A 6,572-nucleotide genomic window follows, 5' to 3' on the forward strand; every position below is an offset into this window, starting at 1 on the left:
ACGTGCTGCAGGTCGAAGCATGCTCAGAGCTTGAATCAGGCTTTTCGGACTCTAGGAGAAGGATTGGGCTTTTCCGGGTTCACTTTATCATCTGACCAGCTCTACTGTTTTCTTTGTGGGAACCCCTTCAGAATTATAAAGACACCTCTCATTTCTCTAGAATTTTCTCCCTCCAGGCCAAACCCTCCAGGTTTTTTTGACCTTTCCTCAAAGGACAGGATTCTGGGCTCTCACCATTGTGACATCTCTCCTCTGTTGGCTTCTTCCCTGGTTAACAATGTCCAACTTAAAGTATAACTCTTGAAGGGGGACCTGGGTGGCTCATTCAGTTAGGTGTCCAACTCATGGTTTCAACTTGGGTCGTGATTTTAGGGCGGGCCCCGCGCTCAGCATGGAGGTTGCTTGAGATTCTCTCTCTCTCCCTCTCCCTCTGTCCCTCCTGCTCTTGCTCTCTCTCTCTAAAATAAATAAATAAATATTTTAAAAAATAAAGTATAACTCTTGGAACTGAACCTAGTTAGGAACAAAGCTGGACTTTCACCTCCCTTCCTAGATTCTCCTCCATTAATATGGGGGCCTCACACTGAATTAATGATTCTGGCAGCCACATCCCTTTGTTGCCCAATATTGACCTACTAGGTCTTCCCTGCCTCCTTGTATTGATCTACTAGGTCTTCCCTACTTCTTTGTATTGATCTACTAGGTCTTCCCTACTTCTTTGTGTGCAGTTGGTTTCTTGATCCTCAGTGTAGGACTCAGCATTTGTTTCTTGTTTTTTTCTCTTGTTAGATCTAGTTAGTTGTTCTGATCTTGTGGGAAGTCATCTGGATCCTGGTTCTATATATGATAGATAACTGGCCTTTTTTTTTTTTAGCATTGCTCAAGATCCAATTCTTTTCCTGGTAACATCCTAATTTCCTTCTCCCTCGTGGGCAATCTTGCAGGGAAGGTAGCTCTAGGGGTCCACTACAGAAGCTGAGGAGTCCAAATCCCTCCTCTCATTGCCTCCTGTGAGCTCTCTGGTGAGACTTCTTTGGAGATGTTGAGATTCCCCTAGCAGGCTCAGAGCTGGCCTGGTTCCCTTCCTCAGTTTCCCCCAAGGAGGACTACCCATTCATTCCTGCAAAGTCTTACTGGCCTGACAGTGCCCAACCCCCCAGTCCACAGAGGACCATCCAGCTGCTCCTGGCTTGCTCTCTTTAGAGACAGGAGCCCCAATCCCATTGTGTTTCCAAACCATGGATTGGTAGGGGTTTTAAGATTCCAAACAAAGGCAAGAGAGATTATGATCCCTTTGGCCAGAGGCCAAGATGAAAGCTGATCCTCTGGAAAGAGGAGACTGGCTGGGGGTAGAGGTGAATATAAGTGGAGAACATGGAGTGCCAGGTATAGGTGGGGAGTATCCTGGCTCCAAAAGCAGCTGCCGGCATCATCCTGGAGACTCTGGGAGGGCAGTGATGGGTGGGGGATGATTTAAGTATACGGGAGATGGTCAGTAGCTCCGTCTCCGAAGCACTTAGTGGGTCAGGGGCTATGCTACACACCTTATTGCATGCATTATTCTTTTTAAGTCCTCACAACAACCTATGTATTATTATGCTCTCCATTTTACAGTTGCCAAACTGAAGCTCAGAGAGCTTAAGTAATTTCTTCAAGGTCACATAGCAAGTAAGAGGCCAAGCTCTAAATCTGACTTTAGAACCAGCACTCTTAATACTGATGGCACCATCCTGCCCCTGAGGAAGCACCCCTGAGAGGGGAGGTGGTGAGATGAACGTCCCAGGCCTTCCAGGTGGCCCTGCTGTGTGTCTATGAAAATAGGCCTCCAACTTGGACTCTCCTTTGAAGGGACTTCAACAGGGTTTGGGAGTTGCTGAGAGCTCCCACCCAAAAGTACCTTGGGAGGTCCCAAGGAAGGGCAGAGCGAAGGAAAAGGCAAAGGTGTTTGTGGCTGGCGATGCTGAAGCCCCCTCCCTAGACATGCCCAGGACAGTTGGCTGGCATTTCCATGTGGCTGGCCCCTGGCAGGCATGAGCAAAGAAACAAAAGGCAGAAGAGGTGGGAGAGGGTGCAGCCTGGCGAACTTTCTCTGTTCTGTGCCCGCTGTCCTGTACCGGGGTGGGGCAGGTGGACAGGTCCACTCTTTCACTAAACCTGCCAAATTCAGCCTCAAGGGTTCCTGGAGTTTTAACTCATTCTCAGATGTTAATCTCCATGGATATCGGCTAAATGAACCTTTTAAAAAGATACTTTTTGTGTTAATAAATCTGATAATCTGGTATATACTTTAAAACCAGCTGTCCCCTATCCCATTCCCTCTCACTTCCAATTCCTTTCAACTCTTTCTGGTATTTCTGATTATTTCTTCTGGTTTTTATATCTATTCTCTAAGTGCCAGATGTGTCCTGCTCATGTTAATTTTTTTTTTCAGTTTTAGATTTTTACCTATTGATTACCACCAAGGAATATGAAGATTTAGCTTTTCACATTTCCACATTTTTCCGTACTGCTTTGATTTATATCATTATTCTACATTTACAACCCTAGAACTGTGAAACAGTGAGTCAGGCTGACTCAAGAGGTGTACTGTGATTACAGTTCTTTGCTAGATGTTCTGTTTTCTCCTGGGGTAGTCCTTGGTTTTTTATTTGTTTAATTTTCTGGGCATCTCTTACTAATTCAGTCTCCTAAATCTTTTCTTGAAATGAAAAACAATCTAAAGATTTGATTTCCCATCAAGATAAGAATACTTTCAAAAAGACTCACAGAATTCTACAGAGAATAAATGGCTTGAAAAATGGGTGGTGGTGGGGGGGACCAGTTTAAAAGAGATTTAAGAGACTTAGCAATCAAATGTCATGTGGGAGCCTTTTGGGATCCTCATTCAAACAATCCAACCAGACAGAGACATTTGAAGATAACAGGAAATTTGAACATGATTGGGTCTTAGAACATACTGAAGAATGTCTAATTAGGTAAGATGATGGCATTGTGGGTTATGTTTTAAAAATTCCTTATTTGGGGGCGCCTGGGTGGCTCAGTTGTTAAGCGTCTGCCTTCGGCTCAGGTCATGATCCCAGGGTCTTGGGATCGGGCCCCGCATCGGGCTCCCTGCTCGGCGGGAAGCCTGCTTCTCCCTCTCCCACTCCCCCTGCTGTGTTCCTTCTCTCTCTTTGTGTCTCTCTGTCAAATAAATAAATAAAATTCTTTTTTTTTTTTTTTTTTTTTTAATAAAATTTTTTAAAAAAAAAAAAAAATTTTTTTTTTTTCAGAAATAATAGAATATTTTTTTAATACTGTTTTATTTTATAGAGAGGTGTAGGTTCGAGTGGGGGAGGGTCAGAGGGAGAGACGCAGACTCCCTGCTAAGCACAAAGCTGGATGCGGGGGGCTCGATCTCACAACCCTGAGATCATGACCTGAGTCAAAATCAAGAGTCGGACACTTAACCACCTGAGCCACCCAGGTGCCCCAACTTACTAAGATATTTATGTGTGGAATAATAGTGTATCTAGGATTTACTTTTAAAACATTAAAAAAAGTGGGTTTGGGAGATACATGGAAGAATTGGCAAAATATTGATAATTATTAAAGCAGAGTGGTGGATACATCATTATATTATTCTTTCCACTCTTGGATATGTTTGGAATTTTCCATAATAAAAAATAATAAATGAAAAAGAAATTCACAAAGAAATGGGAGAAAGGAAAAGGTAGCACAGGGCTGGCTGTGCATTTTGTGAGCTGACTGCAAAAAGGAAATATTTTACTTATTGGGTACTAGCCCATCTCGGAGGAGCATGGATACAGAAGCCAGGCTTCTGAACCCTGCTGATCTTCCCAGGCCATTTCCAGGGAGGCAGAGCTAAGAGACCTGAAAGGAAAAGTGGGCGGGTGGGACCAGGGTGAGAGCAGGGGCAGCAGGAGGGTAGCCGGGCTGGGGGTGAAAGCCCATGAGAGGCTCGGGAACACGCTGGTTGACCTCTGCCTCTGCAGTCAGACTCCGTCTGCAGTCATGAGAGCCTATAGGAGCCTCTCATAGCCATGCTCGCGAGAGATCTTGATGTCTGCTGCCAAAAGCTTATGATCCCTGCCCACTGTAACAGCTTTAGTGGGATATAATTCACATACACAAAATTGATCTATTTAAAGGGTACTATGTTGGTGGTTTTTAGTATATTTACAAAGTTGTACAACTATTACCATTTCCAATTTTAGAACGTTTTCATCTGGCAAAAAGAAACCTGTATCAATTAGCAGTCACTCCCCATTCCCTCCCCCCAGGCCCTGGCAACCACTAATCTATGTTCTGTCTCTGTGGGTTTGCATATTCTGGACATTTCATAAAACACAGGATCATAAATGTGTTTTTTTTGTGATTGGCTTCCTTTGTTTCGTGTGTTTCCAGGGTCATCCCTGTTGTAGGCTGGACCTCATTCTTTATTATTGCTGTATAACATTCCGCTGTGTGTTCGTACCATATTATATTTCTTGATCAAGTGATCTATTTATTTTGGACATTTGGGTCGTTTCCACTTTGTGGCTATTGCGAATAATGCTGCTATGAACATTCATGTGTGAGTTTTCATGTGGACGTGCGTTCTCATTTCTCTTGGGTATAGATCTGTTTAGGAGTGGAATTCCTGAGTCGTATGGGAACCTTATGTTTAAACTTTTGAGGAACTGCCAGACTGTTATCCCAAGGTGCTACACCACTATGATTCCTTTTGACAGATGAGGAGACTGAGGCCCAGAGAAAGCAAGTGTCCTATGCAGAGCTACCACAACCCTGAGTTGTGCAAAAAAGCAGGAGCCAAGCATGTAAATGGCCGCAGTCCCACCCCACTCTCACCCTGCCACGCCTCCACCCACTTTTACCCTCTCCATTTCCTGCCCACCAGCAGCCAATCCCTTCACACCAGTCCCCCCCAAAGGCTCCCTGCTGCCACGTCAGGATCAAGTTCATCTCTGAGGGATGACTTCCAAGCAGCCATCTGGCCCTGATGCTGCCTCATCTCATGTTTTTTTTTAAGCAACTGTATTGAAATCTAGTTCACATACCAGACTGTTCACCCATTTAAAATGTCTAACCCAACCCTCGTCACATCTTTTTGTTCTCTACCCTTCAGGGCCATGCGGGCCTTGTTCTGGTTTTGTGAAAATGCCATCACCCTTGCTTTTGGGCCCTTGCACACAGTCTCCTCTGCCTGGGATAGTCTTTCCTTATATATTTCCTTGGTTCTGTATATACTTCCTTGTGATCCTTCATATCCTGAGATGATACTTCCACTGGGAAGCCTTCCCTGACCACCCAGTCTGGTCATATGACCTGCAGGACATTCCCACAGCCTCCCCCAGGTCACCCTGTCATGGCACGTGACACAGCAGTCTGAACTCTTAAGGCCTGGGAGTGCAGTATCTGGCAGATGGTCAGTAAATGAGTGAATAGAAAGATCTGAAAATATCTAACACGACACCGAGCATATTGTAGAAATCCAGTAAATGTTTGCAGACTTTATTGCCTACTAGGACAGGGGCAATACCTCCTTTTGGTAACGTGCCAGACAGTTTGGGTGATTAAATGGTAAAAATTATTGTTTTTTCTTGCCTGGTACCCCTGCCACTTTCTCTGGCAACAAAACCCCAGTTTTCCTCTGAGGAATCGCCTCCATCCCACCTTCGGTCCTTACAGTTTAGGTGGGGCTAAACACTTTATAGAATTTGCACGTGACCCGAATCAGGTCTATTACCTGACTTACTGGAAAGTTTCAGAAAGGAGTGTTTTCTTTTCACTGAGCCAGTGTCTCCAGGGGAAGACAGACTGCCTGAGAATAGAAGGAGAGTTGAGGGGTGCCTGGGTGGCTCAGTCGGTCAGGCAGCCGACTCTTGATTTCGACTCAGGTCATGATTTTGGGGTCCTAGGATTGAGCCCTGCATCGGGCTCTGCACTGAGCGGGGGGTCTGTTGTCTCCCTCTCCCTTTGTTCCACCCCCTGCTCGCTCATGCGTGCTCTTTAAAATGGACAAATACATCTTTAAAAAAAAAAAAAAGGAGTTGAGGAAGCAACTGAGTCCTGATGACATCATTTGAGAACCTGGATCCAGCTAAACTTGAAGCCAACTGACCATTTTGGTTATTCAGCCATTTACATTCCTTTTAAAAATTGCTTAAGCCAAGTTGAGTCCCGTTTCTGTCATTTGCAACTGCAATATTTCTTACAGTTCATAATCCTCCATGTTGTTCACTTATACATCTGCCCATCACATTTGGTCCTTTCAACCAAATAAAAGAACCACATAGACTTTGCCCCAAAGTGCAAGTTTACCTACTATTCTCAAATCTAAGTCATCATTATTTTTCGGAGATGTGTTGTACATCTGTCAATATTTAGACTTCCATGCCTGGTACCTTCCACACCATGGTCAGTAAATGGACATGTCAGATTGTCCTAAATGATTTTGAGTGTTAAGTCCAGGTTGATGGGAAAGGTAAGATGCTCATTCAGTAGCATGGCCCAAGTTGGACTCCAGGAAACACCTACAATAAGCACTGTATGCTGAACTTGTGCGCTGA

Source organism: Phoca vitulina, unplaced genomic scaffold, assembly GCF_004348235.1.
Source record: "Phoca vitulina isolate PV1807 unplaced genomic scaffold, GSC_HSeal_1.0 scaffold13, whole genome shotgun sequence".
Taxonomy (NCBI): Eukaryota; Metazoa; Chordata; class Mammalia; order Carnivora; family Phocidae; genus Phoca; species Phoca vitulina.